General features: G+C 42.8%; 1 long non-coding RNA gene across 2 annotated transcripts in view; it reads right to left on the reverse strand.

The window, feature by feature from the left end:
• The window catches only part of LOC135982069 (uncharacterized), a 39,418-nt gene extending 26,280 nt beyond the window's left edge, over window positions 1–13,138 (reverse strand). Inside the window, exon 1 of one of the 2 annotated variants that reach the window (XR_010599277.1) lies at window positions 12,758–13,138. This is a non-coding gene — a long non-coding RNA (uncharacterized LOC135982069). The remainder of the gene's footprint in view (window positions 1–12,757) is intronic. The other variant, XR_010599276.1, reaches the window with a different exon arrangement.
• Window positions 13,139–23,778: the final 10,640 nt, after the last annotated feature.

A 23,778-nucleotide genomic window follows, 5' to 3' on the forward strand; every position in this document is an offset into this window, starting at 1 on the left:
TCCAGCTCACAATACGGGAGGAACCAGACAACACGGGAGGAACTGGATGAGGAGAGCCTTGAGAAATGCTATGTGCCCTCAATACCCAGGATTGGGCCCAAGAAGAAGATTTATGCCAGTTTTGAGAGGAAGTTGAGGAGGTTGTGGTGATGATGGGAGAGAAGTCAGAGCCCATGGGACCAGAGGTAGGGAATTGGGCCAGCCTACACTGTACACCATGGAAGAGTCAATATTAGTAGCTATTTCCACACAGTTATGGAGATTCCCTTTTCTGATTTTCAAATGGGAAGCAGGTCTCTATGGTCTTTGCTGCTAGTACTTCTAAGACCAGAGGTTCACAAATAGCTGCAGTCTGGGCCCTGAGCAATTCAGCACCTTGATATCTTGCCACTAATGTAACAGTAACTGCATCTAGGTGGATGGAATCTTACTGACTGCATTGGAGTTCATTAGCACCAACCTCCACTGAACGTTCAGTGGTTGGAGTACTAGGCCAAACCTTCACAGTAATTTATTTTTAGGGTCCTACCAAATTCATGGCCATGAAAAATGCATCACAGACCATGACATCTAGTGTCCCCCCATGAAATTTGTATTGTATAGGGTCTTGTGTGCTTTTACCAGATTTCATGGGAAAGACCAGCATTCCTCAAACTGGGGGTCCTGACCCAAAAGAGAGTTGCAGGGGGGTTGCAAGTTTACTTTAAGGGGGTTGTGGTATTGCCACCTTTACTTCTGCACTGCCTTCAGAACTGGGCAGCTGGAGAGCGCAGCTGTTGGCCGGTCGCCCAGCTCTGAAGGCAATGCCCTGCCGGCAGCAGCGCAGAAGGTTGGCAATACCATACCATGCCACCCTTACTTCTGTTCTGCTGCCTTCAGAGCTGGGCAGCCAGAGAGTGCTGGCTGCTCACTGAGGGCCCAGCTCTGCAGGCAGCAGTAAGCATTGCAATACCATACCATGCCATCCTTACTTCTGCGCTGCTGCTGGTGGCAGCTCAGCCTTCAGAGCTGGGCTCCTGGCCAGCAGCCTTCGCTCTCCAGCAGCCCAGCTCTGAGGGCAGCACCGTCACCAGCAGCACAGAAGAAAGGGTAGAGGTACCACAACCCCCGCTACAATAACCTTGTGATACCCACACAACTCCTTTTTGGGTCAGGACCCCTACCATTAGACCACCATGAAATCTCATATTTAAATAACTGAAATTTATTTTTTAAATCCTATGACTGAAATTGACCAAAATGGACTGTGAATTTGGTAGGGCCCTATTTATTTTGAAACATGAGATGATTCAGGACTAGCTTTTAATCACTGTTCTCCTGGTCTTTGTTGTTGTTTTCAGTGCTAATGTTTCTTCTTTCCAGAGTAGGCTATTCCCACATCAAGGTGATTAGGTCTATAGTATAAAACTTTAAAACCAGGTATTTAAATACAAAACGGGACTGAGTCTACATTGTAGAGTTTGGTCAGCTGTAACTTTACACATTTTAAATACATTTTGAGTAAATATTAAGAGATTTATATTCCAGGTTGCAACTTGCACTTCTTTTCTTCACAGGTTTCAGGATAATGGGAAGAATCTAGAAGAACTCCGCTGGATTCTCACTTTCAGTTTCATCCTCTGTAAGCTTTAGGGAGAAGAAACTCCACAGAAGCCCTTTGGGGGGGGGGGGGGGGGTGTGCTTTTGCCAGATACAGCAAAACAAGTTGGCTTGTTCATCAACAAGGGGACACACAAAATACATGGCTATTGATGTTCCAAAAGCAACCATCAGAGTAGACAGAAACAAGTACGTCATTTTACCTACTGGAGGAGTGAGATGTGTAGTGATGGTGACACCATGCTAGAAGTCAAGCAACGGATATCAAAAGTAGCAAATAATTTTCACAAACTTGAAAAAAATTTAAGAAGTAGCACGATCAGCAATATCTGAGCACAGTCATGCAAATCCATAACAGCAATTGATAAGATGAACTCATTCCAAAGTAAACACCTGTGGAAGATTTTCGGAGTCCATTGGAAAGCGTTTATTAGAAATACTAAGTAGAGCTTAAAGCATCAAACAATGATGGACCTATTTAGGACATGCTTGAAGGATGTCACCAACATGACTTCCATGTCAAGTGATAAAGTGGAGACTAGCTGCAAAGAGAAAAAGAGGGTGACCCAGAGAACCATTACATATATTAATAGAGGAAAGACACTACATCCATCAACATGACACTCAAAAGCCTGAACAGACCAGTGCAAAACCAAAATAAAAAGGCAGAAGCTGATGGATGTCCTATGCACCTGAGGGTGTGGGAGGATAAAGAAAGAAGAAAAAGAAGGGGAAAGAGTGTGAGATGCATGCTGCAGAAGTAGAACTCCCCCATTCATTGGTCAAAGACTCTCCCTACACTCATGGACATGAGGAGGAGCATGAGACCCAGAACTTAAAAGCACAAATATTCCATGGCCCCTGCAAATTCTGAACTGAAGAGTAATACTCAAGGGTCTAGCAGTTGGCACAACAGGTTAAGGAACTAGCTTTTCATTCTTGATTACCTGTCTTGAAATTCTGCTTAAGTCACATTTGAAAACAATTACCCTGGTGAAAAAATAATCATCCCTAACCCTAAATACCCCCATCACAATCTCTCCTCAAAAAGTCATAAGACAAAACCAGCAAGGGCATTAACAGTAGATCAGAATTGAGGTGCATTAGCTGAAGCACATGAGGGAATGTGTACCACACAGCAACTTTTTTCATTGGTGCCTTGTCAAGCTTATGCTCACACAATCCTGAAATTTTGGAAACAGAGAAAAATAAAGTGGGCTCATTCAAAGGAATATATATATATATATATATATATATATATATATATATATATATATACACACACACACACACACACACGTCCGTCTCTAGGCACATGCTAGGTAAAGGAATGATGCAGGAAGGAATGTGTAACAGGGTTTTATGATGGCTAGGATTAAAGAAGTTAGGATAACTGCTCTGTGTAAACTGATCTGAGATAAAAGGAGGAAATGGCCTCCTTTGATGAAACATTATGGCCCAGTTTAGAATAGGTACAGCTGCATTGTGCAGGAACAGGAACTCTGATAATAAAAGCATTCTGATGTGGTGTTTACCCCAAAACATTAGTGAACAAAAATAAATGTGAACACAGAGCTAGCCAGTAATTCAATGAAGCTATGCCTGGTGTTAGTCTAAACACATTACAGAATCATGGCAAGATTTCAGCTAGCTGAAAATCGAGTGTCCATTAGAATTCTACTGATTATTTTGGGTTGCCACAACTAAGCTTTCCACAGCTTCTGTGTCACTATAACATGACTAGGAGGCAGAAACAGGGGGAGTATGGAATGTTTTGTATTATAAACCAGTCAAAGAAAAATCAGTGCCCTGAACCAGTATCCATATCACACACAGTCTTTGTCAAGTTTGCTTATTAACGTAGTTTCTATGGATTGTTACTATCCTAAAGTCACACAAGCTGAAGCCCTCTTGTTCTCACTCATTTGGGTTACTTTTTCCAGTCCACTACAGCTGTCAGTCAGGGTGTGATCTCTTTGAGAGCAACAAATGAGCCAAATGCACAGTTCAATGGCCAGACACTTCAAGTCATAACAAGCTAGTGAAGCGAGCTAATTCTGCTTGCAAAAGAATTAGCCTTTATTAGCCACTAATACCAGTTTTTACCCTGCATAGCCCTTTAACCAGCTGCAGCTCCATTGACTTCATATATTGGAAAGATTACAATTGGCATGTCTGGTTATGGAGAGCTCAGAGAGTTTTCTAGAGGCGTTACCTTACTAAGGTAGGAAATAAATGGGGTTAATGAAATGACCACAATTTAGACACCCAGGTATGACACTTCTTGTGACTAAGGCCCCAAATCAAGCAAAGTTCTTAGCATGTGCCTAACTTTAAACATATGCTGAAAGATAGGCATGCACCTAAATATCTTGATTAACTGAGCCCTGAGCTGGTAAGGAACTTGTGGACAATGATAGATATCCTATTCTGGGTGAGGAACTATTGATCTTGGACTTGTGAGGGTATCATCCAATAAGGTGTATTCCTCTATCTTCTCAGTTTCTACAGAGTTGAGAAGAGAGTAATCTTGCATTGGAGGGTGATGACCCAGTTGTCCTAATAGAAATTAGAACTGGAAAAAGACCTAACAGTGAAATCCTGGCCTCAGAGAAGTCAATGCGAGTTTTGCCATGGACGTAAAATGGGGCCAGAATTGCACCCAGTACGTTTATAGTTCTATTTGGGTATGGCTGTGTAACTACAACCTTATGATATTATAGTAGATCACAGCTCTAAAAACATGCTAGTGATTAGGGAAGAGAACAAGTTAATTTTAATGGGCTCTAGCACTTACTACACAGAAAGGCCACTCCAGAAACTCTTAATGTCCTCAGTAACTATAGATGGGCACATTTACTTGGTCTAATTTCAAAAATGTGAGTTCAAAGTTCACCTCAGACTCAAATATGTGAAGATTTTTATTCTACTTTAGAGACAGGGAAACTGTTGGCAGTGGGAGTAGTAGGGGAATAGAGCACAGTGGAGAAAAAAAGAAAAATTCTAATAAAAAAAACTCAATACAATATATATCCCACACACAGACTTCCAACTTGTTCCAGCCTAACTCTGGGGGAGCTGTTATAGCACCAGCTTTCCTTTAGCCTTTGTGGGTCATTTAGTGGATGAGTTCAAGTTCCTACTCCAATTTCTAGTGGTCATTGCAAAAACCACCAGTACAACTGGTTGAGAGAACAGAGAGGCCAAGGATGGAGGGCGGGCGGGCGGAAGGGGCTGAATCTTCCTCTCACCATCAGTCACTCCCTTCATTGGCAAAGCAGTGTAGTTAAGTTAACCCTGTAATTGCCTGTGTTGTGACTGTTCTATGAAGTCTCTAGGACCGTCAAGCTTGTTCCTTTCCCCTTCCTTTGCTTTTAAAGGGGGAGAAACAAAAAGGTCTCCCCCACAACACCAAGTCTCCTAACTGCCAGAACAGAATTCCATCAACATATGAATTTTTCTAGAGAGAAGGCAATGAGTAGGGCACTTCTCCTGGAAGATGCATTTCTTCTAGAACATGATATTACTGATGTACAGCAGCAAGCAGCTCACCAGCTAAGGTGTAGATGGGAAGCCAAACAATTAAAAATCCAAAGTGAGGGGCACATAAAAAGAACAGCAGAAGAGGAAAGAATGAAATTGTGTTTAAATTTCTTTAATAAAAATAATATTTTCCATGGGGTCAGACACTGTCAGTGGTTTACCATTTAAAAATCCAAAAACAACTTCTGCTTGGGAATTGAAGAAAATGTGGGCTGAAAACAATAGATGGGCATTTTAGTGAGGGGACAGCTGAGGTGCCCAGAGCTAAATCATGCCTCTGCTTGCATGGTTGAGATAAATGGGAGAAAGAGTAGTATCCATACAGGGAAGACACAAACCAACTCTAAGTTCTAAATGCCATGTCAACCTATCACTAGTAGCCCTTGGCCAATGTTGCTAGCACCAGTGGAGATGTATGGAGGACAACGTAGTGACAGGAAGAGTTTGATGTAGTCGAGGCCATAGGGAAGCATCTGAAACATCAGAATACTCTTGCAAAAGAATAGCAGCCATTAAAAAGATACAGCTGTTTTACCCAGACTACACCAGCAAAAGAACCGTAGATTGTACATCTGCTTCAGAAAAGCTAGCAAAGATTCCTGGGGCCCAATCTCACCCTTCTCTGTAGCCAATGGAAAGGCTCCCATTGACTTCAATGGAGCTGGATCAGGGTCCTGATGCAAAAACAAAACAGTCTCATGAAAGGGGAGGGGGAGAAAAACCCACACACTTACCCCAGCTTGACACTGAGGTAAAACTAGACAAGTTAAGGCCCATTTTGTACTGGTGCGATGCATGTACACTGCGGGGTTGGGATCAAGATAGTAGTGTAGCTACATTGGTACAAATATCCTCTGTATACACAGACCCTGAGAATAGGTTGCTATTTATTACAGTCAAATAAGTATGATCTCCATTGTGTGATGCTGCCAGGGATAATGACAATCTCAGCAAATTTCTGGATTTGATGCATCAGGGATGGGGTTGCTGTTGATCCATGGGGAAAGGGCAAACTTGAAAGGAGGGATTATGAGCTGCACAGAACAACTGAGATTAAATCTGTTTCATGATGAAAATCAGGCTCAGATTTATGCTTATATTTTCCGCACCTAACACTCCCTGTTTAACAGTTGAGAACAATGTCAGATCTTTCACAGAGAGATTCAATGTTACATAAAAAGGAAACTGGGAAAGTACTCTCTAAGTCTTCCTTGATTAGACCAAAACAGAATTTTACTGATATTTGTGATAGTCTGCCAGAAAACTCAGAAGCCTCATTTGATTTTTGTTATACTGGGTTGGGAAGAGAATTTTCTTAGGAGACATGAGGATTTGGATGGATCTGTTTGAACTAAGCAACATGAAAATACGTAATGCTCCTGGAAACTTCTTTGCAACTGTAAATTAAATAGTTCTAGGGACTATTCGCCCCACCACCACAGGGTTATCAATATTTGGAATTCCTTTCCTCAATTGATATTAGCAGAATCACTTGCCTATCAATACCAATGATTTTGGGGGAAACGGATTATAAAATACTTGAGTATGATTATTCTTCATCAAGCATTAGTGTCTTCAATCCCACTCCAAGCACCATATCTGGAGTCAGAAAAGAATTCCTTGTAGCACAGATTGGAACTTCAGAGACATAGAGGTGCCTCCTTAGAGAACACTGTGCAGGGGGCACCTTTTAGGAACAAGTGACATACCCCATGTCCTGGATTACCTACCATAGGTGCCAGCTCCAGGGCTGGAGCACCCACAGGAAAAAAAAAAAAAAAAAATAGTAGCTCCTCTCCCCCTCACCCTAGCACTTTCTGCCTGCCAGCGGGCACTGCCAATCAGCTCCTCCTGCCCTACAGTGATTAGCTGTTCAGTACCATACAGGAGGTGCTGGGGGGAGGGAGTGGGGGAGGAGTGCAGGCAGGAACAAGTGGAGGGAGGGCGGGGCATACTCAGGGGAGGGGGCAGAACAGGGCAGAAAGAGGCAGGAAGGAAGAGGTGGGGCAAGCAGGTCTTGGAGAAAGGGTGGAGTGGGGGCAGGGCCTGGGGAGAAGCAGGGGTCAAGCACCCACAGGGAAACCAGAAAGTCAGCGCCTCTGTCATACCTGCAATTTCACTTATGCATCTGTCTCTTCTTCCCAGCTTTTGCTGGTGTTTAGCCTACCTGCCTAGGCTCTTATACCGTACTCATCATCATATTTTCTTAGTGCCTATAGGATCTTTCATAAACTGTTTACTAGGAGATAGTGTTAATCCCTTCATTTTACAGGATTCCTTTTCATCTCCCCTGCTGCCTCTTTAGGCCCCATCCACCCATTCCTTGAAAGTGTCTTTTCCTCCAGCTATGAGGGAAAGCTGTGCAGTCTTCTTTTTTTAAGCTATTCTTTAACCTTTAACAATTAAGTCTTCATAACTTTTATTTTATTTTTTCTCTTTGAATCCAAGGTTAGTTCTTTAAAGGGACCTTGTCAGATCATATCTGGCCCTAAAAATAAGCTCCTGCAAAAGCTAACATAATAGAAATCTCTCCATGATTATTATTTTAACTTCAATATTTTTTAAGGAAACATTTCCCTGCAACCCAAATAATGTATCTCTGGGTGAGCACTTGAAGATCTGACAATGAAGTTAACTCTAAACTGACTGTGCTGGTGGTTCCCTTGTTCATATTGCAGCTCACTTTTTAAGACAGAAATCGGTGTTCTCCCCTCTCTTCCTCCCTATTTTGGGCCAGTTCCACCCACATTGTGGACACATGGGGTACAGTTTGCTGGAGATTGATTTTGGAGAATAGCAGGTGTTGATATCACCACTGCCCTTCCCCAGAGAAAGACATTCTTTACAACCCCATTGAGTCTACTCCAGAGCCCAACCTGAAAGGATGTCCAAGAGAGGCATTGTATCAGTGCATCTCCTGCTTGCCTGCCCTACTACATTCTGATCTGGATCCACCCTAACTAACCAGCTCAAGGCCCCAATGGTAAAGGGCTGAAGATAGCTTGCACCACTGCATCTCAGCACCTGGAACTCTTTCCATCACTGAGGCCCAGATTTTCAAAATGACTAGTGATTTTGAATGCCTCCATTTTTGAATGGCCAAACAGCCACCTTAACAAGATTCAATTTTTCCGAGGGTGGGTGCTAAGAACTTCTTTTAAAAAAAAAAAAAAAAAAAAAATCATTCTCCCTTAGGGTGTCTCAAGTTTGACTCCCTAAAAAAAACTGAGGCACCTACGATAACTAATCACTTTTGAAAATCTTGGCCTATGTTCCACCAGTGAGTAAATCTGTACCATCCTTTTCAGAGGCAACTATTGTGTTTAATTACATGAAAAGACAGTATTACGACATTTAAATAAACCCAATGTAATGGGATGGGCACTGTTTGGCTCCATTCCCCTCTGTGATTATAACAGTTATTATATATATTATAACAGCACTTAGAAGCCCTACTCTCGGACCAGGATCCCCTTGGGCTATACAAACACAGAATAAAAAGATGGGCCAAAGAGCTTACAAACTAGATTAATTAGCTTGTATCTGTGCTATTTCCTCTCCCTTTTTGCATGAATTGATATGTACTAGACTTGAATTGGGACAAAGTTGAAATATCAAAATGTTTCACAGAATGAAACATTTCAGTTTGGAAATGGCAAAGTGGATTGTTTTGCATTTTCTGTCAAAATGAAACATTTTAATATTCCCAATCAAAATGTTTCATTTTGGTTTCTTGAACTGACCCAAAACATTTCATGTTAGTTCAATGTTAAGCTGAATTTCCCTATCCTGGCACATTGCATCATAGGAGCTATAGTTCAGGTCTGATACCTCTATTTCCCCCTATGGGAGAGCAATTTCCATGATGCACGGTGCTGTTCGGTCACAGAAGAGACTGTGTTGCACTGTAAGTGATCTAATCCAGTCAGAGATCCCAGCCCATAGAAAGGAATGGGGACATCAGGCACTCCAATCTACAACTCCCATGAGGCAATGCACCACAATAGGGAAATACAATTTAATGCCAAACTGACTGGAAACTAAAAATTTTTGGTCAGTCCAACAAACAAATATATCAATTGAACCAATCCAAACAAAAAACAAAAAACAAAATGTTATGGCTTTCCCACTGGAAAACCCAAAAACTTTGCAAAAATCAAGATTTTCCCCACAGACAGACAATTTCAGTGTTAAGAAAACTGCATTTTCCATCAAAAAAATCTTTCCAACAGAAAATTCCTGACCAGCTCTAATCATGACATTTTAAGCTTCTAATGGTTTTAATTCCCTGGGAAATATTTTTGTTATCAATATCACTTTCATCTTGTATATGAGGGAGATACCTGAAGGTAGGGCACCAGAGCCCTGTACATCATAATTTTCACCTTCAAGTTGCACTTACTCTCCACTGTTCAAATGGTGGGATTTCTGGTTCCTAACTCATTCACATAGTGTACTGTTGGCTATTTCAGTCTACTTCATGTTTTTGCCATGCAATAAAAACAGTTAGTCATTTTCTCATATGGATTGAAAAGAAAAAGCAACAACACCATATACAAAACTACAATGGGGGGGGGGGGGGGAGAGTGCATGCAGTTGTTTTCAAGCTCTTATTTTGTTGTGAAAAGCTATTTTCCCCACCACTACCACCACCCCCCTCCCTTGGCTTATAAAAAGACACTCCACATTGGAGTGAAAAACTATTTCACTAGGAGGGTGGTGAAGCACTGGAATGGGTTACCTAGGGAAGTGGTGGAATCTCCATCCCTAGAGGTTTTTAAGGCCCAGCTTGACAAAGCACTGGCTGGGATGATTTAGGCCTTGGCTACACTTACCTGCTAGTTCGACGGCTGGAAATCAAACTTCTGGGTTCGACTTATCGTGTCTAGTCTGGACGCGATAAGTCGAACCCGGAAGTGCTCGCCGTCGACTGCGGTACTCCAGCTCGGCGAGAGGAGTACCGCGGAGTCGACGGGGGAGCCTGCCTGCCGAGTGTGGACCAAGGTAAGTTCGAACTAAGGTACTTCGACTTCAGCTACGTTATTCACGTAGCTGAAGTTGCATACCTTAGTTCGAATTAGGGGGGTAGTGTAGACCAAGCCTTAGAGGGCATTGGTCCTGCTTTGAGCAGGGGGTTGGACTAGATGACCTCCTGAGGTCTCCTCCAACACTAATCTTCTATGATTTGCTAACTAAAAGGTCAGAGTGCCATAATACATTCATCATACAGGAAGGCAGTGCAGTTTGATGGTTAGTATAGGGGACTGGTCAACCAGGTTCTATCTCCAGCTCTGCTGTTGACTAAGTGTGACATTGGAGAAGTCACCTTAGCCATATTTAAAACGAGTAACAGAATATCTACCTACTTCAAATAGGGTTTGAGAGTCTTAATTAACATTTGCACAGTGCTTTGAGATCCTTGGAGAAAGGGACCAGAGAATCATAAAGTGTAAATGAATCCAACAAATGTATCTTTGATTCTCTGCTCTAGCCCATTATTTGTTTAAATAACACACCTTTCCTCTGCCTTTGGTATGGAGTGTTTTTACTGCACACTGTAGGGGTTCCATTACATTTTAATTGCTTTTTTTCCCCCAAGTATGTATTATCAATATTTTCATTTTGAGGTGATGTTTTTAAATAGGAGGTTTAAATAAACCCATAAGAGCAGCTTTCAAAATAAATACTGCTCTTGAGTTTCCTCTTTTTCTTTTCACACAGTGCAAATCCATTATGATCCCACTCTGCCCCACTTATCCAAGACAAGAAATGGAGTGCGGGTGGGGAACAAGAGGGAAAGGTGACTCCAAGCACCTGTAATGCCTCCCATATTCTCAACTGTCCATGGGCCTGTTCTCCAGCGTGGGTAGTGACAATGCTACCATGGGAGGGCCTGATTCTCATCTGATACCAGAGTAAATCAGGTTTCACTATACTGAACTCAATACAGTTGTACTGGCAGAAAATCAGTGTGAAAGAAGAATTTGGCCCAGAAGCCAATACTACACTGATTTACCCCATAGCCAATCCCAAGAAGTCTAATGGGATTTCATGGTAGGAGCAAGAAAAGGATTTGGCCCCGTCTACAATAATAGTGACTTCAAAAAACAGTTGCTTAAGCAAAATCTTCATTGATCACAAAATTGGCTGTGACAGCATGAAAAAAGATGGACTTGCACCCTTGTTTGATTCTTTATGATGTATAAAGAAGGCCCCAAAGATTTTTTTCCCTTGCTTGTTTTTTATCCCTGCATCATCAGAAATACTAAGTCTTGCTAGAGAGTTTGGGTGGGAGCTTTCTCAGCTGTTCATTAAAGGGGCAGTTATGCTATTTCACAAAATGAGCTTTCCTTCCCACTGCTTTTCAAGTGTTTTTTTTATAGATTTGTCAGTTCCAAGACCAGAAGGGACCATTTTGATCATCTTGTCTGACCTCCTGTATAGCACATGCTATAGAACTTTCCCCAAATAATTCCTAGTGCATATCTTTTAGGTGAAAAAAAATCCTATCTTGATTTTAAAATTGTCAATGATGGAGAATCCACCATGACCTTGGTAAATTGTTCTAATAGTAAATTACTCTCACCATTAAAAATGTACACCTTATTTCCAGTCGATTTGTCTAGTTTCATCTTTCAGCCATTGGATGATGTTATACCCTTCTCTGCTAGACAGAAAAGCCCATTATTAAATATTTGCTCCTTAAGTAGATACTTCTAGACTATTCTCCAATTTAGCAACACCATTCTTGAATTGTGGGCACCAGAACTGGACACAATATTTCAGCTGCAGTAGCACCAGTGCCAAATATAGAGGTAAAATAACTCTCTGCTCCTACTCAAGATTCCCCTGTTATGCCTCCCAGGACTGCATTAGTTTTTTTGGCTATAGAATCACACTTAGAGCTCATGTTCAGCTAATTATCCACCATCATCCCACTCTTTTTCAGAGTCACTGCTTCCCAGGATAACCCCCCAAAACCCCTCAACCTGTAAGGGTGGCCTACATTCTTTGTTCCTAAATGCATACATTTACATTTAGCTGATTAAAATGCATGTTGTTTGCTTGCACCCAGTTTACCAAGCAATCCAGATCACTCTGAATCAGTTGACCTGTCCTCTTCATTACTTATCACTCCCAATTGTTGTGTCATCTGCAAACTTGATCAGTAATGATTTTGTGTCATTCATAAAAATGTTGAACAGCATAAAAGGCCAAGAACCAATCCCTGTGAGACCCGACAGAAAACACCCCTGCTCAATGACCTGTCCGTTTTTAATCGATTTAATGGGTGCTGCATTAATTTTATATAGTTTGTGACAAAGTTCCTCCTCTATCTTGGTGGGTCCTGCGCTTATTGGCAGATTTTCTTGCTTCAGAGATCCACCATGTGGGTTGGGGAACAGCCTAGAGACCTTCCCCTCTGGAAGAACCCACAGTCCAGGGCAATTGGGAGGTTTGGGGGGGAACCCAGGCCTGCCTTCTACTCCGGGTTCCAGCCCAGGGCCCTGTGGACTGCAACTATCTATAGTACCTCCTGTAACAGCTGCATGACAGCTACAACTCCCTGGGCTACTTCCCCATGGCCTCCTCCCAACACCTTCCTTATTCTCACCACAGGACCTTCCTCCTGGTGTCTGATAACGCTTGTGCTCCTCAGTCCTTCAGCAGCATTCACTCTCAGCTCCTTACACCTCTTGCTCCCAGCTCCTCACACTCACACCACAAACTGAAATGAGCTCCTTTTAAAACCCAGGTGCCCTGATTAGCCTGCCTTAATTGATTCTAGCAGCTTCTTCTTAATTGGCTCCATGTGTCCTAATTAGCCTGCCTGCCTTAACTGGTTCTAGCAGGTTCCTGATTACTCTAGTACAGCCCCTTCTCTGGTCACTCAGGGAACAGAAAACTACTCATCCAGTGACCAGTATATTTGCCCTCTACCAGATTCCAGTACCCCACTGGTCTGGGTCTGTCACATGTTCTACTTTTTTAATCAAAATATTGTGCAGTACCAAGTCAAAGGCCTTAGAGAAACCTAAGTGTATTAAGTCACCACAATTACCTGTATCAACCAAATCTGTAATCTCATCCAAAAAAGATATCAAATTAATTTGACAGGATCTCTTTTCCACCAACCCATGTTTATTTGAATTCATTACATTACTCTGCTTTAATTCTTTATTAATCAAGACCATATAAGAGGCTCCATTATCTTGCCCTGGATCAATGTCAGGCTGACAGGCCTATAATTACCTGTTTGAATAAATAAAGACATTAAGAAAACAATAAATAGTTTAAACAGTCCAGCTAAAACTATCCAGGTCCATGTGACATCATAGTCCTACTAGTTTTCTAGTCACCTACAGGGTCTACCAGGAAAGATAGGTTAGGTAAATCCTGCATTTCTAATTGAAAAAAAAAAAATCAAGCAGAAAAATAATCTTTCAAGCCTTACTGATATGTCAGAAATGAACACAAAAGCCCAACCTATTTTTTTTATTCTGCAAATCACCTTTAATTTAAAAGCCTGAGACAAAGCTGAGATTGGTTATTGGTAAGAGACAAAAATAGATCAAAAAAATCTTAAGTGTTGGTGTTAGAAGGACCCTCCTGCGCCACCCAAACCACACTGCAGAGAATTATTTTTATTATACTCATGTAACCTTTGCTGCAATGCCTCTAATGATTAAGCTGTATATTATATGTACATCACAGACAGACATGTTTGAACTGCAAAGAAAGCTTGGGGAGATGGAGAAATATTTTCCCTTGTTAAAAAGTAGTGACTGTTTTAAGGCTCCCTCTGTTATCCCAGCATGAACTGTGATGCTAGCACTGACAACTGCTATCATCATCCTTATTGTGTCTGTGCAAAGAGTCTCTCTGGGGCATCTCCCTAACTGGGTTAAGGCCCCTTGCCACTCCCAGTTACCACCAGGGGCTCAGCCCAGTTCAGACCAAAGCCTTTTAGCCCTTGCAGTGGGCCCCACCCTTGCAGGCCTGCTTACTTCGTTTAGAGGTGGGTGGACCGCAAAAGTTCAGACTCAGACTGAGCATAAGCCCCACCCAGAGTTAAAAAAAAAGGGGGGGGCAAGAAGGTCAGTGACAGTGCACCACCTTACTTCAGTGATGCCTGGGTAGCAGATTTACTGGAGTCCTTATGGCCAGGTAGCCAAGTCAGTCTCTCCCTAGCCAGCTTGCCTTGGGGACTCCTGGCAGAGCTTGGGGGTCTCTGGCATGGGGATTCCTCCTACTGCTTCAGGAGCCACTCCAGCTGTTCTCTTCTCAGGGCTTCCACTTTGCTGACTGTAGCTTCTTCCTTTTAAAGCCCTCTTCCCTACCATGCATGACTGGCAGGGCCAGATTGGCACAGCTACCGTAGGACTCAGAGCCCCCTTAGCTCTTCACCTGTCAGAGCAGGGTTATGTTCCTTACCTCTGACAGATTCCACCTTCTGCCCCTGAATCTTCCAAAGGGGCAGGGACACACCAAGCAGCTCCTGTTCCAAAGTGCTCCAAGCAACTCGCACTCTTCCTGAAGGATCCCCCATCTGATACTGCTCCTAAGCCACTACTCTGTCACCAGCCTCAAACATTCAAAAATGAGGAGATTAGCTCATGAGATTTAAAATAATAATAAATCACATTTTCCACCTGCTCGGGGGTGGCATTCAGGAGAAAGCACCCTCACTTTGTGTGTGATCCTTCCAGGGTCAAAATTCAGTCTTCAATACACACACAAATTTGATCTCATTGTTCACTGCTCAGAGGGGATTCCACTTACTCTTTCATATCCCTTGGAGTGTGGGGAGCTACCTTCTATCCTTTTTCTCCCCCTTCCATAGCCAGACAGGATCGGTAGCTGCCCTACTCACATTATCACTCCATGCTTCCCCGCAGTCTCCTATCAGCCACCCGCTCTCTACACTTACTTGTGCCCCCTCTTTTCTACCTTAGTTCTCCATCAGAACCTCCAACACATCACTTTCTCCCTCTGTGCCACACCACATTCCCACTTATCCCACCCAGCCGCCTCCAGCCCCCACATGCCCCTGTACTCCCTGCACCCAGTCCGCCTCCAGCCCCCCCATTCCCCTGTACTCCCCCAGACTCAGTCCGCTTCCTGCCCCCCCATTTCCCTGTACTCCCCCAGACCCAGTCCACTTCCTGCCCCCTCATTTCCCTGTACTCCCTCGGACGCAGTCCACCTCCTGCTTGCCCAACTCCCCTGTACTCCCACACCCAGCACGCCTCCAACCCCCACATGCCCCTGTACTCCCCCCAACCCAGTCCGCCTCCTGCCCGCCTATTCCCTTGTTCTCCCCCACCCAGTCTGCCTCCTGCCCCCATCCCCCTGTACTTCCCCCACCCAGTCCACCTCCTTCTCCCCCATTCCCCTGTACTACCCCAACTCAGTCCATCTCCTGCTCCCCCAATTCTGCTGTACTCCCCCCAACCAGTCTCCCTCCTGCCCCCCCATTCCCCTGTACTAAAAACCTTGGAGGTTTTTAAGGCCCAGCTTGACAAAGCCCTGGCTGGGATGATTTAGTTGGGAATTGGTCCTGCTTTGAGCAGGGGGTTGGACTAGATGACCTCTTGAGGTCCCTTCCAACCCTGATATTCTATGATTCTACTTCCCCCACCCAGTCCACCTCCTGCTTCCCCAATTCCCCTGTACTCCCACACTCATTCCGCTTCATGCCCCCCTTTTCCCCTGTACTCCCCCCACCCATTTCACCTCCTGCTCCCCCACATTCCTGTCTCTTCATAGTGTCTTGTCCAGTTTCCCAACAAATTCCCCTTCCCAGCTGCCTCTATGATTCCACTCCTGGAGCCTTGGCATACTCCTGTCCCTTGCCTATCCCTCACATGGTGATGAAAGGGCCACCATCGTCCCTTAGGACAGGCTAGCTTCAGCTCCACTGGAAACAATGGGAGATGATGGTCATCTTGCCAGGGGCAGACTGTGGTTTCAGTCCCTCCCTTCAGCAATGGGAGATGGCAGCCATTTTGGATAAGGCGAAACTCCACTTGTAAGTCAGAAATCAGAAAATTCATGAAACCCCCTTTAAAATCTCAAATATTATGAGTCACAAAACAAAAATCATGATTGCTGGCAACACAATTGACATTACTTGTGGGAAAACCACCTGCCTGTAGTTGGCATTTGTCTACTACACCTATAACTGGCACTACCCCTGGAGAGGGAAAGCGGTAAAACCTCCAGCCTGATATGGTCCTGGAGTCTCTACCACCAAGCTTGATATTATTCCTTGGCCCTCAGGACAAGTAGAAATATGATACATCCCCGTAAAACCCATATAACAGGGAGCTGAACCAACGCAAACCACAGCTGGTTTTTCCAGTGACTGACTGTGGTTTGCAGATACACTTGTTTTCATGGTATTATTTACAAAGTGGTATATGATGATTAAATGTTCCTGTTTTACAGCCAGTTAGTTGCTGCAGGCAAACTCACAAAAAGCTGACCCCAAGCTCCCTTCTACTTTCTGTAGCCAGAGAAGAGCTGAACACCACAGGTCAAGCCAGTGGAGGTGCAACAGCACAGGGGTCAGGGAAAGAGCCAGCTACATAACACGTTCCACACCTTCTCCTTAGCCCCACAGAATCCCCACCACAGAGACTCTGCAGGAGCCAGTGACGGGGGGAAGGAGGCCGACCACATTTCACCAACTCCCCCCACAAAACTGGAGGGCAAACACAAGAGCAAGATGTCAACAGTAAATTGTGCAGGTTCCCTCTCCATGCCATGAAAACCCTCCAGGCGGGTATCTGGAGACACTGTCAGTAAGTGGAGCCCCTGGTGTCACTGCTCCAGAAGGAACTGTGCAGTCAAGGAGCAACAGGGAGACATAGACACTGGGTGTCAATGTAGAAACATGGGCCTTTCCATAGGATGGTCTCTGGGATGTGCAGACTTTGCCCAACAAACCTTCAGTCTCTTCAGAAGAGACTGAGATCAACCTCCCACACTGTCAAAAACATGACAAGGACACTCTATTGGACAGACCTTCAGCTGGTATAAACAGATTTAGTTCCACTGACTTCAAATTTACACAAGCTGGGAATCTGTTCCTTTGAGTTGAAATTAGTGAAGTTTCCATTCCTTTATACAAGTGTAACTTGTGAGGAGAAACATGAGGCACCATGTTAAAAGGCAAACAGCTCATTTCATTTGGACAAAGAGGAGTTGAGTCTTACTATTGAAAAGTCTTTGGAATATCTCCTGGGCCTGTAGAATTGCTTTTGTATAAAAAAAGATGCTTTGGACAAGTCATGGGATATGTCCTCCTTCTAAAAGGACTCATTTATAGAACTAGTCTTGTTAAAATGAATGTGAAGGTCCAACGAGAGCCATCAATGAACATCTTGCCATCTCTACAAGTAATGAAAGAACTGGACTAGGTTCAGAGCTGGATACACTATCTTCCACCAGTATAACCCATGGTTTCAGGCACTATGTAACAGAAAGTCCAAAGAGAGGAGGTTTCAGTGGCACAATGTGCTACTGCTTATCATCTTAACAGGGGTCCACATGGGCCAGAACAGCTGTAAAAGTGGGGGATGGTGGCTGAGAAAGGGGCTAGCCAGGACAGCTGGGGAAGTGCACTGACTGAGCATATGCAGTGGGAAGTCTTCACACAGAAGCTTATATGGCGCTCGGCCTCTGACTGCAGCTCACCACGCAGCAGAAACCCTCAGGTTGGGCAGAGAGAGCAATGTGCTAGTGGGGGGGTTGTGGAAATAGAGACCTTCTACCACATTTACTGCCAAATTCTGGCTTCACTTCAATCCTTTCCAGCCCCTGCAATCCTACTAAAGTCAGTCATGGGATTGCACAGCATGTAAATGAAGGCAGGCTTTGGCCGGCTTGTCTTGTTCAATAAAACAGCAAGGAAATATTTTAAAACTTACCTTTCAATGGTCAGATTTCTTCTTAACTTACTTACAGGAGAAATGATTTCACTGATTCTACTCATGTGAGCCACAGAGAGCAGCATCTGGTCCCAAACATTTTCAGGTGAAACCCTGGCCCCTTTGAAGTCAGTGGGAGTTTAGCCATTGATTTCAGTGTAACTATAAATTCACCCTTCATCTATAGTCTCTCCTGTTATCTATGAAGAAAGGAAAAACCTGAACTTCCCCATATTTAGAAAATTTATAAGTTAAGAACTTGATTTGAGGTTGTTTCATGTATGAAATGTTGTTCCCCCCCCAGGGCTTTATTGCCTTGAGCTGAGACAATAGAGAGTTGCAGGCAAGGGGAGAGGGGTGGGGGTGCTACATGACTCTGTAATTCACAAGGATTTAGAGTCTTCTTTCTACCGACACCCCATGGATTTTGCTGTATTTTCCAAAATCTTAAGCTTCCATTTAAAACAATGAAGCTTCTAACACATCTGGGTTTGCGGAAGCAGAATGTAAATAGATGTACTGTTGTCTTATTTTAGAATCTGTAGTAAGCCAGACTGAAACAATAGCACTAAGAAATGTAAACTACTCCCATTTATCTCAATGGGATGGGGTGTTAACTTTGAAGCCTAATTGTGACCATTTTAATGCCAACATTGTTAACTATTTCACTGATGTCAACACACCAGAAAATCCAGGGTAATGAACTTATCTAGTGTGGGAGTTTGTACTAGTCACTTCCTGATGGTCTACTCATTTGAAAAGGACACTGCATTACAATAAGGTTAGTTTGAATATTCTCTCACTTAATCAGGTTTGCTGAGATGTTTGCTGCTGTCTTTCAAAATTATTTTAAAGGAAAATCCAGGTAAAAGGTTAGCTTAATTGTTTGTATTCTCTATTGTGTGACTTGTGGGATTTTATGATTTTGCTATTAACTTTGATCAAGATGCATGAAAGGCAATCCAGTTTAAACAACTGAAAAACAGGTTTGAACAAACCTCCCTGAGCCTTAAAATAGCTAGTACTCAAATATAAACAGGGCGAATTAAAATAGAAACCAAAACTAATGATAGAAATTCTATGTACGTGAAGCAAGTGGGAAGGGGAAAGGGTTTTAAATGGCCTATGTTTTCAAAAGTGACTTGTGATCTTGCATGCCTTAAGTTTTTGGGTGCCCAACCTGAAACACCTAAAAGGGACCTGATTGTCAACAGGTGGGTACACAGCTCTTTCTGAAAATCAGGCTTCTTTAAGAGGTCTTAAATTAAGCACCCTAAAATTAAAGTATCCCAAATCACGAGACACTTCTGAAAATTTAAGCCAAGCTGTGTATTTGGTTTGCAAATTTTGCAAGGGGATTGATGGTCCAGGATAGGCAGCACTACCCATAAATGCTTGGAATCCTGAACTCAAATGCTAAGGTACATCACCATTGAAAATCAATACTGCAATATTATTCTAGCCCACATTTGTCAATACCAAAAAGCCACCACCAAAGAGTTTAGCATGATTGATTCTGATCACTCAGGAGGGGGCCCCAACTTTAGTAGTACTGGTGTTGTAGGTCATGATTGAGGGGCACTGACAGACCTATAAGGATGTTTGCATAGTGCCTGTCCACACTACAGCTGTTAATGGAGTTTGTACCTACTTAGGGTAGGTTTACACTGCAATCAGGAGGTGTGAGTGCAGCATGTGTAGACGTACGGAGCTAGCTTTGATCAAAGCTAGCTCAAGTAACAATAGCAGTGTAGCCAGGGCAGCAGGCCTCCCGCATACAACCCTGCCCAGAACCCTGGGTCCATACTGGAACAGCTAGCCCATGCCACTGCCCTTACTGCCATGTCTACACTGCTATAAGTACTCAAGCTAGCTCTGATCAAGCTAGATCAAAGCTAGCTCAGGTATGTCTAAACATGCTGCAATCACCCCTCCCATTGCACACATACCCTGAGTGCCATGGTTGGCTCAAACCATGTTTTGTGTCCACAGCCTACCTGGGTAATATGCAATTACACTGCAGCAGCTAACAGTGACCCACCTCTGCCAGAGGCCTAGACTGTCATGTGACTGCTCAGCACACTGGGTTTTTTGTTGCTGTGCAGACAGGGCCCCCTAACCCTAACATGCCTATGTACCATCTTTGGTTGCTCTTCCTAGCTCTGTGAATTGCCCTCGCGTTGGTGCAGCTCCACTGGGCCTAGCAATGGCAGGAACATATGTACTGATCACCCACAAGCATTTTTACCACTGTTTTATGTAACCTAACTCTTAGCAAACCTAGAAGATGCAGCAGTTAAAATCCCCCATATCACGGTACCATTGCTAGAACTGCCCCAGAGCAAAGACAACGCTAGGAGAATTTTAAGAAAATCCTCAGTGTACACACAGTCACAGAGAGCTAGGAGCAAGGAGGACAGAGCCTCTTTTTACAGGTGACTCTTAAGATGACCATAAAGGAAATCGATTAGTGAAATATTTTCAGGCTGTTTATGTATTTACCAGCACTTTATACATAGTCAGTTTAGCCCAGTTCCCCTATATAGTCAGATCATCTGTTCCCCCCGTTTTGTTTGTGTAGGTCTTTCACACAGCAGCAGGGGAGAGAAAATGCCTCAATGTGTATTCCTCATGACCATCCAAGATTCACATCTGTATAGGGGGGACTGGGACCAATCTAGTTCCTACAGACACTTATACATGTATTTAACTTTCCTCACATGACGAGTTACATTGAAGTCAACATTCTGTTCATGCACTTAAAGTTACACTAAGGCCTTGTCTACACAGGAAACATTTTGCAATAAAACCTGGGGTATACATTTTAACCACCATAGTTACACCAATATAACTCCCGACTGGGACACTCATGCTGGTATAAGAGTGTTTTTATTTAATTTAGTTTATATTACTTGGAAGGGATTTAAACAAAAAAAGCCACTTTTATACTGTAATAAGAGTGTCTACACAGAGGGTTATACTGGTATAACTATGTTGATATAACTGGTAAAACTTTCTTGTGTGGACAAGGGTGTTTACAGGAACAGGGCTCTATTTCACATAGTTCATTCTCTTGTGCAAGCAGAAATAAAAGCTCTGAAGTTGGCACTTGTTCTTTATGAACTAAAAATTGCTCAATATGCAACCTCCATTTGAAGTTGGGAGTTAGGATTCTTGTTGTTTTCATCAGCTAGGGTAACTGGGCTTCAGCCCTCCAAAAGTCTCCAGTATCAAAGATTGAGATTTCCTGGAACTGTAAAACACCACAGCAGCATATTTGTACAAGAAAATTATGTTTAAAGTAATAAACATCTGTTTTCTTTTTAAAATTTAGAGCAGTCAGCTACAAGTCCAGAGGACCCAATCCGGCAAAGTACCCAGCCAACTCCTCTTCCACTGACTTCAATCAGCTGAAGGGTTCTCAGTGCTTTGCAAGAAAGAGATATTCAGCACTTCACTAGGACTAAGCCTATTTCCTCTAGGTGTCCACGTATCACTGAATATCTTTTGCAGTTGCCCAGAAGCAAAGGACAAAAGTAATTGAAGACACATTTGATTTGTTAAATTTAAAGTTTTATTGCTGTATTCATTTCCTAACTCAATAAGGCACATCCTTGTTACCGAAAGAATAAACAATGTAATAAATATTACTTGAGCCCACCCTTTTGCTAGGCCTTCTTTTCAACTGTTAACATAAAGGAGAAAATAAAAACCCTGACAGCTGGATGTGTGTTAATTTAGAAGCCTTTGCCTGAGGTGTCACAATCTGAAGTTATGTTGCAGGCATGAGCATGTAGAAGCCTGGAATGCTGACGTTAGCAAGGCTGTCGTTGAGTTTACTTAACACTCATTTCTCTCAGTCTGCTTCAGAGCAGAAATGCAGACAATGAACTTATTCAACCTTTGACAACTTCAGCTGTAGTACGATAGAGATTCTAGTTAGCAGAGTCCTGTCTTTGTAGGTACACGAAAGAGGTATTCAGAAGACACTTTTGCTCAGAAAACATGGAAAGGTAGCCCAAAAATGTCCCTTGTTTCCTTTTATTTACATGAAAAGGGGGGAAGTTTCAGGACAAACCAAAGCGAGCTCTCCAAGATCTACCATTCAACCTCAAAATAAAAGCTTTGTGATTTCAAACTAAAGGAGCCTTTTTAGATTTCTGTCATGTAGGGTACTTTAATATACTCAAAAGCATCAAAAAGCACTTTTTAATCCAAACTAACATAGAGTGGATAAAAATATACATAATGATCTGATTTCTCAGTCAGAAATAAGCATACAGTATGCATATGGGAAAATGTAGGTTACTAGTAAGTATCCAAGAATCTTTGTAATAAAAATATATACATCCCAATAATATCTGGACAAAATAACTGCTCTCAAAGCATTATGTTTACACAGTTTAGCAGAAGAAATAAGAATGTTTGTTGATTATGATGCCATTTTAGGGAAGCTGAATGCTGATCAAAGGTAACAACCATATATTAAAAAGGATTTTCTTTGTAGAATCCTCCCCAAAAAATTTTAAACAGCAGCAGCTCTCTGTTCACAGCTGAATTCTGATTTGTAAACAGACACACAGAACTGCTTCACGGCATCTTCACAATGAAACTCCATTTTGCAAAAGTTGTAGAATACAGCATGAAATCAAACAACATGAGCAATGCATTGGACATTATGGACATGGACTATAGACCCTATAGACTATAGACCCTGATCCTGCAATGAGCCTCATTCATGTGCACCTGGAACTGCTTTGTAAGAAAAGAAGGATGGTCCAGGGCTTAGCGCACTAGCCTAGGCCTTAGGAGACTCAAGTCCTCACATGGACCCTGACTCCCTGTGTGGGCCAGTCACAGTCTCTCTCTGCCTTAACTCCCTATTTTTTTACATTGGGATAATAGTATACCCCCACCTCAGAGGGGTGCTGAGACGACAAATACATTAAATATTTGTGAGACGTGCACATATTATAGTAATGGGGGCCATATAAATACCTTCGATAGAAGATCAGGATCCAGCAAGGGAGCAGTGAAAGCGGTCAACAGATACTTCAGTCTAGAAAAATAAATAAATAAATGGCCATGCCTATGTTGAGTCTTGTGACAGTGTGAACACTAACTCAGGGTCCCTTGTAAAACGAAGTGACATTTGTCGGTTTCTTGAGTCTGAGAATGCCTTAGCCCACAAGCAATTTTATATTTTAAAACTGTACAAAACCCAATGGCAGTGCATGTGGTGTAGTGTAATCTGCCAAATTGTAACTCCATACAGAATTTTCTGGAATATGCAGACACAGATTTGCCTTCTTACTAGTTTATCTGGTTGTAGAACATTAATCTGGATTATTGAACACTGAGCTGTCATCCCAAAGGTGGAATGAAATACATGTAGGTTGAAGAGTTTATTTGGAGTGGACTGCAAGAAGTATTGTTAGAAGAAATACCCAGCAGTTCATATAATTCCTTCAATCTACAAAGACATGAAGCTAGTAATTTAGGGCCTGATTTTATAAACAACTCTGTACAAGAATAACTTTACTCACAAGAGTAACGTTTTTGTGCATCAGCTCCTTATAGTTGTTAGCATGTTTTCCAGGCAAACCCTAGCCTGCTAAATATTTTAATCATCTCAGTTTCTCAGCTATAATAGCTCTCACAGGGCTCTCATCCAAATAGCTTGTTGCATAGTCTAAGAACA

The sequence above is a fragment of the Chrysemys picta genome, chromosome 3 (assembly GCF_011386835.1).
Source record: "Chrysemys picta bellii isolate R12L10 chromosome 3, ASM1138683v2, whole genome shotgun sequence".
Classification (NCBI taxonomy): domain Eukaryota; kingdom Metazoa; phylum Chordata; order Testudines; family Emydidae; genus Chrysemys; species Chrysemys picta.